The 12994-nt window shown below is 37.1% G+C and overlaps 1 pseudogene; it reads left to right on the top strand.

Moving 5' to 3' along the window:
• Positions 1 to 1822: 1822 nt before the first annotated feature.
• On the top strand, positions 1823 to 5472 carry LOC139864083 (3-methyl-2-oxobutanoate hydroxymethyltransferase 1, mitochondrial-like; annotated as a pseudogene).
• Positions 5473 to 12994: the final 7522 nt, after the last annotated feature.

The raw sequence follows: 12994 nt of genomic DNA, 5'->3' as shown, positions 1-12994 counted from the left end.
GAAACAGAAATATTCCCTAATTTGGTAACTTTTAATTACTGGTTTTTGCTGGTAAACGCGTATCCTATGGATAGATCTATCGGGCCTGGCCGCCCCATTCTGTGCTAGTCGCACTAGTTTTTAACGGAATATCTAGTACTTCGTTAGATGATACACATTGTTTTTGTGTATATTATATATTGCAAGGGTAAATAAATTGAGACAAGTTAAGTTACCAGGTGCTCACGAAAAATGTAATAATTATTTTATATATTTTTCAACATTAAATATTGTGGTCTAAAATTTATTCTTATTGTTAAACCTATAATAATTCACTCAACATTTTTTTGACTTTTACTCGCATTTTTATTCTTAGGTACTAAATTGCTTATTTGGGCTTCCGCTGTTAGAGGGTCTGCATATGTGTCGCAGATTTCATTAAACATTATTTATATTGCATTCGGTTGTTGGCTTTTTGGTCAACTTTTGTTACGTTTGATTTGTCTTTACATTTTCAAACGTTTAAAGGTTTTCTTTTTGGGGAATCTCTTTTATTAAATGAATGCAATGGTTATTTAAAAATGTTCATATAATCTAACGATCAAACTGCGAGATCAAGTAATGTTAGTCGTCATGGTATATCTTGACGGGACGTTTCAAGATGGGACGGAGGGAGTAATACCCAACACATATTAAAATAGTATATTCTTACATGTTCTTAGAAAAAAATAAAAAATTTCTAACATGGCAAAGTATAGAGTTTAAGTAATTGTCGTTAAATATTTAATCGAAAAATAAGGGCGTTACTGGTTATCGTTAAAAAGTGACAAACGTTACCATGGGGTACCAACGACGAAAATTCAGCAAAACATAAATACCAACGATATAAAAAATAAAGTTAAAGTTTTTTCATAAAATTTTATACAAACCACATCAACTAATGGAGTAATTTTTTTATTAATAAATTAATTTAGTAGCTCCTAATTTATGAAAAGAGGTATGATATAGAGGAATATTCATTTAAATCCATAAATTAAGTGGAGATTCAAGGGACCAATGAGAGCGCGACATGTGGCGCGAAAATCACATGTGATTGAAAAAAAATTCAAAAATATTTTTTTCCCGAAAATTTAAAAAAAAAAAAATTTCTGAAATTATTTTTTTACGAAAAAAAACTTTCCCAAATTTTTCTTTACAATCACATGTGATTTACCTGCACAATCACATGTGATTGAATTCTACAATCACATGTGATTGGATTTGACATGTATAATCACATGTGATTGGGTTTACAATCACATATGATTGACATGCAGAATCACATTTGATCGTAAAAAAAAAATTCGAAAAAAAATTTCGAAAAAAAAAATTTCGATTTTTTTTTTTTGAAATTTTTTTTTCCCAAACACATGTGATTTTCGCGCCACATGTCGCGCTCTCATTGGTCCCTTTAATTTCAAGCAAATTAATGGATGTAAGTGATTACAACTCGTATGATATACTTGAAAATGTAATGTTAAAGTGTGTGATGAGAAAGAAATGTTCTGTTAACGTGTTAACGTAATAATTTGTTAATATTAGCAGTGTTAAACTGTTAACCATCTCTGTTAACCGAGTTCTTCATAACCATCACCTTGTCTCGATCTCACTTTCGATAAATACAAAAGATCGATGTGCACAACTACCCGAAATTAATCGATGACTTGGCAACTGCAACAACTTTACGAAGCAAACACGTTGCTTTTTTAATATTATCGACGGACACGTACTTATAAATCGATGACCGCTTCGACACAAAACCGCTTTATACAAACATCTCTTTACACTTATCAACCAATCAACCATGGCTACCAAACTCTTCACTAAACTCTCAAAAACATGTTCAACAACCCACAAACATTTCAAAAACATCCGTAACATGAGCAACATCCATGAAAACACCGTTTACGGCGGCCCTAAACCCCAAAACCACGATCAAAGAGTCACTTTAAACACCTTACGAAGTAAGCATAGAAAAGGGGAGCCCATTACGATGGTCACTGCTTACGATTACCCATCGGCCGTTCATTTAGATTCCGCCGGAATTGATATTGCACTCGTCGGAGATTCTGCTTCCATTCACGGTCATGGTACGACGTTACCGATTACGTTAGATGAAATGTTGATGCATTGTAGGTGTGTTGCTAGAGGTGCTAAAAGGCCTTTACTTGTTGGTGATCTTGCTTTTGGTACTTATGAATCCAGTTCTCAACAGGTATTTTTTAATTTGTGGTTTTTAAATTATATACTAGATGCTCACTCCGTCCAAAATCTATTGTCCCCGTACAAAAACACGCAGTTTTAGAAAATCTCACTAATTTCATTTTTCACTAATAATGTATATTCTCTCTCCAGATTAACCTCTTTTAATTGGTTGAAAAAGAATCTGGACAATTAATTTGGAACATTTCAAAATGGAATAATCGACAATAGATTTGAGACGGACGGAATAATATATTATATACTCTATATTATAGTTGAGGGTTGTGAAATGCATATTTGACTTTTGAGGTCAAACATGAGATTATAAAATAATTGAGTTGATGTAATTGTTTAAAGAGGAAAAAGATTAATTATGGAAGAAGACAGATGCTAATAAGTTAGAAGTTTAAAGAATTGATTGTAAATAATCCTATAGTGAAGTTGATGTCTTTATATTCATCCAAAATAGGTTATAGGAAAAGCATGATCTGTTGAAATTGTAGTTTACTTTTTTTTTTTTTTTTTTTTTTTTTTTGAATTTAAGTATTAACTAACAGACAAAAATTATGAATAGTAATCAGGGGCATTTTCGACTTTTCACCTTTTTTTTTAATTTTAACTAAATTTCATTTTACCAACAACGCCCCCCACACTTTTTTGAAAAATTCAAATCGACCCTCCAAACAGGGGGTAAAGTGTCAAATAACCATTTTCATAAAAAATCTTAAATAAACTCCACCCAAATATTCAATGGGTCATATCTTCTCGCTCGCAACGAGTTAAATTTTTCCGACACCATCGTTAAACTCGAAATAATTTTAGGAACACAATGTCACTAGCTATACGCAAAACGGACGCTTTTTAAAAAACGCAAAATATTTGGGGTACTTTTCATACACGTTAATTTTGCGTTAAATTTTTAAAAGTTTACAATTCCATAGCGAAACGCGGAGATGCACATATATTGTTAATTTAAAATAACATTTAAATTTCTTACGGGTTATACCTTTTAGTTCGACTCGAGTTGCGCTTCAACGAGATCATCGTTAGCCACAAAATAATTTCATTAATGCAATAAAATACATTGAAAACCGAACCCCCGGCGCGAAGCGAGGGTTCGATAACTAGTTTTTAACAAAAGAAGGTTAGTATGGAATATGTTTTAGCAATTAGATCTTTGAATTTGTTCTAATACCATTAGATACTTATGTTTTTTTAACGGCCGGCAGTTAATGTGTTTTTTAACGACAGTTAGAGTCACTGACGGGGTCCGAACACGATGTCAAAATCCACTTACCCGATCATTTCTTTGGTCGAACTATTACAGTCCAACCGCACTCAGGAGGAAACCCCACAACGAATCCATACGGACATCGCGTGAGGTAAAACCCCTTGGGTGAGGTTCAAACGAAAGACATACATAACCTTCGAGGCCTATGGAATGGGCCGGTAACAACAAGAGACATTTTGCATCGACTGGGAGTCAGATACGCCAACTCCTTGTTGTTCATTAGATACTTATGTGTTAACAATAACGTTCATCTATGAAAATCATGGTTGTGTTCTGAATTTATTTGTTTGTTTATTATTCCAAGTTATACTTTAAGTTCTTGTATCCATAACATATCTAGTGGATTATTCTTTTAGCCCTTCGTTTCGACAATAAAGAAGTCATCTTTGACGATTTTAGAAAATGACTACTGATTACCGTATGATGTTTTAGTAAATATTGTAAATCGCAGTATTCGTTATGAACAGGCGGTTGATACCGCAGTCAGGTTATTAAAAGGAGGAGGTACAACAAAGAAGTCATCTTTGACGATTTTAGAAAATGACTAGTGATTACCGTATGTTGTTTTAGTAAATATTGTAAATCGCAGTATTCGTTATGAACAGGCGGTTGATACCGCAGTCAGGTTATTAAAAGGAGGTATGGATGCAATCAAGCTGGAAGGTGGTGCACCATCTAGAATTTCGGCTGCAAAACACATCGTTGAAGCCGGAATTGGGGTTTTGGGTCATGTGGGTCTGACCCCTCAAGCCATTAGTGTTCTTGGGGGATTTAGACCTCAAGGGAAAAACATCCTCAGTGCAATCAAGGTGCGCCCATACTTTCACTGAAAAATACGTGTATTGTACAAGCTTCTAATTAGCATTTGTGGTGAATTTATCAATTTTGATGATGGAAATATCAATTACCATACTTCTAAGGTCACCTTCATGGCCTGCTTTTTCCAAAATTACTACACGCTTTTTTTTTTATAACAAGTTGTATCCATTTGTATAACTTCTTAAATAGTTTATACACAATACAACCAAATCTCCTACTTGTATAAACTTCTTAAGTAGTTCTAACTAATTAAGATTTCAAATAAAAGTTTATTTATATTAATTATGAAGCCTGAAAAGTGTATGTTTAATTTCAAAAGTCATTCTCTGACATGTTTAGAATACAATGAAAATATTAATCATCATTAAATATCATGAGATTGTTATCTGTTCCGTAGGTTGTGGAGACAGCACTAACATTACAAGAAGCCGGATGTTTCGGTTGTTCTTGAATGTGTGCCAGCACCGGTGGCTGCAGCCGCAACATCTGTACTTAGTATACCTACCATCGGTATCGGGGCTGGCCCTTTTTGTAGTGGACAGGTCTCAATCAGAAAGCTTCTGTTACTAAATACTACTTATTGTTTTAAACCGTATTCATGTCACTGAATGTTGCATATGGTTCCTAAATAATTAATTTTAGCAGGTCCTTGTTTACCATGATCTTTTAGGAATGATGCAACATCCACCTCATGCAAAGGTTAGTGACTAATAAAATTTATTTATTTTCCACATATTATTGATAAGTCATGAGATCTTGAGATTGATATTGGTATATAAATTATGTTTCTCTTTTTTATTTGTTATAATTATATAATAAGGGTATAATATATTAGACCATATAAATGACTCGAGAAGGATATTGTTGTTAATGCACCAATTTTACAGGTTACACCAAAGTTCTGTAAGGAATTTGCCCGAGTAGGAGAAGTGATCAATAAAGCTTTATGTGAATATAAGCAAGAAGTTGAAAATCACTCATTTCCAGGAACAATACACAGCCCGTATAAAATAAATCCAGCAGAGGTTGATGGATTTATGAAAGAATTGCAAAAGATGGGGTTGGATAAGGCTGCCAATGCGGTGGCAGAAGCGGCCGAAAATTCTGAATCAGATAGCAAAGTTCAAACTGCATATTCGTAAAGTGATGATAGTTTTGCAGACTTAAGGTTTACAGTGTGAGTTTTGAGCTTAGAATGCCAACATTTCAGTTTGTAATTATGCGAGTACGATGTCACAACTCGAGGTCAAAAGTGGGGAAAGGTTTACAAAAGACGTTTCAAGGAACTCAAAGGGGGTAATGTGCAATTCTTAGAAATAAAGGAATTAAGTAACACGGAGTATATTACTATTTATATAAATACTAGATTTAAGAGCTCGTGCGTTGCACGGGAACTTCTAATCAAACTAAATTAAAACATAAACTGTTATATCAATTAACAATATGATAAAAACACTATGGCAAATATTGTTTTGCATGAACTCCTTGTGTATTTTTGTTTGAACAACTTCATGTTGTTTTACCAACAACTTCATGTTCAACAACTTTATGTTGTTTTATCAACAAATATGTTTTAAGTGTCCACGCGTTGCACGACGACTCTTAATCAAACTAAATTGAAACGTAAAATGTTTTATCAATTGGCAGTATGATAAAGACAATATCACAAGTTGTGCATTAAATAAACTTACTCTGCTTAAGTATATTTGTTTGAAGAATTTCATGCAGTTTTACCCAACAAATATGTCAAATGGGTTGTAATGTCCACAATTAAATGGGTTGAAAAATGCTACCTATAACTACACAAAAAGTAAAGTTGTAGCGTATTGTATCCACGATATGCAGAGTATAGAAGATGTAACTCCAGTAGTCTTCGTGCCAATGAACCATTCACAGTGAATTGGTTCTTCATTTGCGGTTAGTTTGAAAAGTTGGTAGGATTATTTGTATTACACAATTACAATGACGAAAACGCTTACTAACAAACTATATACATTATATATATACTTGACTTCAAAGTATTCAATGAACAAATAAATTGATACGCGTGAAAGTGTCTAAATGGGTGAAAGTGTGTAAGTGAACATAAAAAGATATCGTAATTTTTTTTACATCAATTTAAGTTCAACATAATCATTTTAAGAGCCCGTGCGGTGCACGAGGACTCTTAATCAAAACTAAATTGAAATAAGTCAAGAGGATTTTCGCAAGTTCACTCCGAGTTTAATGTTGGATCAGGATTTTCGCAATGACTTTATTTTAGTAATGACCTGAAATAACTCAAGACCAAAACCAATTATGTACAATATATCACACACTTGCTATCACTTTGTACATTATTGCTATTACTTTGCCATATAGATACGTCTTTACCTACATACGATACAAAAGGTAATGAACTGTCAAAAGTCTGTTAAATGCAATAACTTTGATCACTAAGTAGTAGCGATCAATGAAATGGAAAAGTGAAAAAAAAAAAAAAAAAAAAAAAAGATGCATTACCCAAATTTCATTGGGTCGACCATCCTAAACATGCATAACCAATATTATGACCAAAATAAAATTATAATTCAATATTTCTCAAATTAAACAATTCCGTAGTCATTTAACAACCATAATGATCGATTTTAACACGCTTAAACCATTTGACCGGTTCACATGTATATTAAACTCAACCCATTGACCCATTCCACGAAGCTGGGTAAAATTACCATTTTTAAAAATGTTAGTTTTATCTTACAAATAAGAGTGAATATCCACTCTTAATCTCACTCAATGGATTAAGCAATTGGATCATTTCAAGACATAATATGACATGATTACCCGATGATACCATAGAAATTCTCTCACAAATCTCATTATTTTCAAACGCAATATAAACACACCTAATGTAGAAGATGAACTGCCACATTCAAATTGAGCTCCTTGATTAGCAGCTATCAGACAAGTCCCACAATCAGAAGTCCCTAAATCACCATAACATCGTTCTAAACGTTAGAAGATTTGTAACTTATAGAGGTTATGAAGTAGCAACTTCCAAAATCACTTATAAGTGTTGGTTCAAGCACGCCTTGGGAACCTAAATTACCATTTCAAATGTTGTTTGAAGCCATTTTTTCTAAAGAAGTTACAAATAATATTAATAAAGTTGAAAAGCTAGTGTAATAATGATGCATACGCAAGAAGAAAATCAAAGATTGGGTCAGGTTTATCAAAGGTGCTTTGCACCTGGACTGATGAATGATGCGCTGCTAAAGCTGGATCGAATTGGGCCAGTCAAAGTTGGGCTGCAGGAGCACATCAAAGCTCCTGATCGTGGGCTCCTGGTTCGTGAGGGAATAGGGTAAAAAGCTGCTGACTTGGGCAGGAAGCAAAGAAGAATATTCTGGAAGATTTTATTTACAATTATAGCTTGCTTATTATTTGTTTCCTTTTTAAATCTATCTTGTTTCTATTATTTAAATCTTCCAGCAAATTGTTTCTAGGCAGTTATGTTTTAATAAAGTTAATAAAAAAAAGGTCGTAGCCTGTTCTAAGAAACCGAGAAGGTTTTCTTTTGTTCTTTCTATTTAGCCATCGATCCCTAATTCCGCATTATGTGGTATCAGATTCCAAGCATGGCTAACAACAGCTACCGAGGTGACTATAGCAGATACGCCGGACGAGGCAGTTATATTGATCCAAGAGATGCTGAAATCGAGCATTTGCAACGAAGAATAGCAAAATTAGAACAGGGCCGACATCATAAATATGATGAACGTTATGCTTCGAATCAAACGGAGGACAAGTGGGACTGTATGAATCTGTTCGCTGATGCGCCGAGAGGATTCAGACGGTACCATCCCGATCCATTACCGACCGTTGGTATGACGGTTGAGCAAGTTTTTAACTTAGAGTATGTTCCTGAACCTTCCGTGGATGAATATTCCGTCCCTATTTATGATACGGATGGTGAGGAAGACGATACAGACTCGAGGTCGAGTCTTCCTGAAGAAGGGGATGAGAGCAAAGGGTTGCGAGAATGTAGTGTCAACGAAAATGGTGGAGAAACTTGGACTAAAAACCGAGGATCATCCGGAACCGTACAAATCAACATGGCTTAAAGGAGGTAATCATGTGAAAGTAAATAAACGATGTTTGGTACACTTTTCGATTGGGAAAAAATATAGTGATGAAGTATGGTGCGAAGTCATCCCCATGGATGCAAGTCATCTCTTATTGGGAAGACCGTGGCAATTTGATAGGAAAACGTGCCACGACGGGTTTCGTAATACTTATACTTTTTCTAAAGATGGCGTGAATATTACACTCGCACCGTTGGATATGTGGCAGAAAGGATCAGCTGAGCCAAACCTTTTCCTTAACCGCGCTGACTCAGAACACGAAGCACCACAATCTGATGTTGTTCCCGCTTTTTTCGTTGCCCATGGTGATAACGAGGTTAGTACACTTCCATTAGAAGTCCAACCATTGTTAACTGAATCTATTGTTTTCGGTGTTTTCCCATATGTTGGTGACCACGATGAGGTTCAAGACTCGAGGTCGAGTCTTTTCGAAGAAGGGGAGTATGATGCAGTTGCAGGTGAAGTTAATGATCGACATTTAAGACAGGTTTACAAGTGCAGGCCCAATCAGCATCATAATGGCCGCAGAATGTTAATGGGCTGCAATATGTTTGTGGGTAATGATACCGCAGCCCGCATGCGCATGTAACATACACACGGGCATGCGCTATGGTGCGCATGCGGGGTGCTCTCATGCGGCATGCGGCATGCGGATCCGTATCTGGTCCTTTACGGCGGTTGAGCAAATATCTTTTCCATAATTATATCCGTGATTCGGGGGAGATGGTTATGGAAACGATTATCACTATCCTATGACGGTTCTAGAATTAGGGTTTGCCTATAAATACAAACCCTAATCGTCGTTAGCAACATACCACGTTACGTAGCCATCTTCTACCACACATCCTACGTAACTTACATCCTCTATCATCTTCTAAAGGTTAACAGGTGAGTTCTTTATTAACTGGTACCTACAACCTTGCTTGGGGCCTTCTGATCGACGGACGTCATCTAAGGTGGACTTAATCACTTGGCCACCCCGCCGACATCATCATGTCGGCCAGGGTTATTCACGGTAGCCGGACCGGAGAGCCACGTTCTAAGATCCTTAAACCCCTCCTTTACGTTGAGCAAGCATGTTAAGACCCCTCGGTTAAAATATGCATGATCAAGTGGTGCTTTCATTGAGAGTCGAATTAATTCAAGACTGTTTAATTGCTTTTTCTTTTAAGGTTTTGAATTGTATGACTCGTTATTTACAAAATTTTTGAATTTTTTCTTTAACAGTATCATGACTTCCGAGGAATCATCGGAACATACCCAAACAGATGTTCAGAACGCACCGTCTGGTAGTCAACATACACCGGTTATGACTACGGAGGCCGCTACTCAGGCGGGATACACGATATACCCTCCACCTATATCCGGCGAACCCTTTCAGAGGTACAAGCCGATATATTCAGACGGGGTCACACCGCCAAGAGCAAACTCACCAGTCACAACCACGCGGCTGGACTTTTCGACAGTGGATCCAAGGGTCATCTTTGCAGGCGTTGGCGGTAGAACAACGGGGCCGCATGTGGTTTGCTGCGGCCAGGTACCTATTTACAGTACCACTGTTTCAATACCTCTGCATACGCAGGGCATTCAGCAGAATTCGTCATTTACACCGTTGCAACCTTGGCAACCACCGCGCCCAGTTTCACAATTTTTAACTCCTGCGGATGCGCAGGCGTTACTTAATAGTTGGGGATTTGGGGTCATCCCAGATGCGAACTCTCATTGGGCGCCGATAACAGCGCAGCAGCAAAGCACAGCGCATACAGTTGGGCTTTTAAGTGTGTATCCTCAAGTTTCGCAGATATCTGCGCCACAGGTTTCGCTTCCTTTACAGCCACCTGTGTACTCCGCGTCTTCAAGTTATCCCTCTTTTCCAACGCAGCAGCCTTGGTCATATCCGCAGACGCAGGGTCAACCTTGGCAAAATGTTCAAGGGCAGGCAAATCTTGCAAGTCAATTCATGCAGGCCGCACCTCCCGATATGGTTCACTTATTTTCACAACCTGACTTTGTTCAGGACATGATGAAGCGTTTCTTTGCAAATTTGAAAGGGGATCCTGTTAAACCACCCTTCGAGCTACCGACTACCTTTGACAAGTTTCCTCCGCATATATCCGCCTACCCGTTTCCATCAGCACCAAAGATACCTAGCACGTTGGGTACTTACAATGGCCTGACCGATCCAGATGATTTTTTACAGCGCTTCGAAGGCGCAATGCGCACTCAAGGCTGGGTGGATCCGGTTGCGTGTCAGATATTTCCTATGACACTACAGGGTATTGCTCGTGAGTGGTTTAATAAGTTGCCGGCGGGTAGTATTGCCGGGTTTATGGATCTGCGGACAAAGTTTTTACTGCAATATCAGAATCAGAGACCACGCAAGCGCACTCACATTGAATGCCATGACATCGTGCAGAAGTCCAAGGAATCTTTGGGCGAATTTCTCACAAGGTATACTAATGAGTGCCTGCGTATACCAGATCTCAAACCAGAGCAACAGATTTCCGGACTCATACATGGTATAAACTCAGAACGTCATCCAACACTGGTAAGGCGTCTGCGCCATACAGTCCCAACAACTTATGCTGAGGCGCTTAATGAATGCCACGACTATATGCGGAGTGGCGAAGATAATGACATTCCAACAGCTAGCACACGCAACGAGAGGAAGGACGATGATGATCGTTCGCGCGATCAAAATCGTGGTATCAACTCTCGCGGAAGGTATCCTAGCGGTGGTCCTATCAGGAATGATAAAGGGAAATCAAGTGGCAATTATCGAAACAATAATCAGCGCGGCATCAACAACCAGAACTATGCGCTTCTTAAAAGCTTATCCAAAACGCCCAAAGAAATTTTGGCGACGGAGCCAGTATGCGCGACCTTCGCGGTCCCAACTCCGCTTACAGAATTTGGTAAGCGGGATAAGACAAAGTATTGTGAATTTCACGATGATTACGGGCACGATACGAATAGGTGTAAAAACTTGATGGAACGGGTACTGGAGGCGCTCCGTGCGGGTAAGTTGGATCACCTCAAACCGCCAAAGAAAGATAAAGGGAAGGCCGCAGAAGAGGGGTCAAAAACTAAAACCTTCGCGTGGCAGAAAGTGGATAAGACCAAAAATGCTGATTTAACCATTAACATGGTTGATGCAGAGAAATTAGGTCAGCGAAGAAAGTATAACGATCATCAGGATTGGGAACTTCTTCCAATCACTTTCCCTCCTGTGATGACAATTGACAGGGTGAATGAACCTATCATTATCAAGTGCCGCATTCCTTCTTGCGGGGTGCAGGTCATGAAATGTCCCGTTCTTATTGATTAAAAACGTTCCATATTAATTGATTTCGTTGCGAGGTTTTGACCTCTATATGAGACGTTTTTCAAAGACTGCATTCATTTTTAAAACAAACCATAACCTTTATTTCATAAATAAAGGTTTAAAAAGCTTTACGTAGATTATCAAATAATGATAATCTAAAATATCATGTTTACACACGACCATTACATAATGGTTTACAATACAAATATGTTACATCGAAATCAGTTTCTTGAATGCAGTTTTTACACAATATCATACAACCATGGACTCCAAATCTTGTCCTTATTTTAGTACGCAACAGCGGAAGCTCTTAATATTCACCTGAGAATAAACATGCTTTAAACGTCAACAAAAATGTTGGTGAGTTATAGGTTTAACCTATATATATCAAATCGTAACAATAGACCACAAGATTTCATATTTCAATACACATCCCATACATAGAGATAAAAATCATTCATATGGTGAACACCTGGTAACCGACATTAACAAGATGCATATATAAGAATATCCCCATCATTCCGGGACACCCTTCGGATATGATATAAATTTCGAAGTACTAAAGCATCCGGTACTTTGGATGGGGTTTGTTAGGCCCAATAGATCTATCTTTAGGATTCACGTCAATTAGGGTGTATGTTCCCTAATTCTTAGATTACCAGACTTTAATAAAAAAGGGCATATTCGATTTCGATAATTCAACCATAGAATGTAGTTTCACGTACTTGTGTCTATTTTGTAAATCGTTTATAAAACCTGCATGTATTCTCATCCCAAAAATATTAGATTTTAAAAGTGGGACTATAACTCACTTTCACAGATTTTTACTTCGTCGGGAAGTAAGACTTGGCCACTGGTTGATTCACGAACCTATAACAATATATACATATATATCAAAGTATGTTCAAAATATATTTACAACACTTTTAATATATTTTGATGTTTTAAGTTTATTAAGTCAGCTGTCCTCGTTAGTAACCTACAACTAGTTGTCCACAGTTAGATGTACAGAAATAAATCGATAAATATTATCTTGAATCAATCTACGACCCAGTGTATACGTATCTCAGTATTGATCACAACTCAAACTATATATATTTTGGAATCAACCTCAACCCTTTATAGCTAACTCCAACATTCACATATAGAGTGTCTATGGTTGTTCCGAAATATATATAGATGTGTCGACATGATAGGTCGAAACATTGTATACGT

This window comes from Rutidosis leptorrhynchoides, chromosome 8 (assembly GCF_046630445.1).
Source record: "Rutidosis leptorrhynchoides isolate AG116_Rl617_1_P2 chromosome 8, CSIRO_AGI_Rlap_v1, whole genome shotgun sequence".
In the NCBI taxonomy this organism is placed as follows: Eukaryota; Viridiplantae; Streptophyta; class Magnoliopsida; order Asterales; family Asteraceae; genus Rutidosis; species Rutidosis leptorrhynchoides.
Note: the sequence above shows the minus strand (reverse complement) of the source record. Positions and strands in the feature narration are given on the sequence as shown.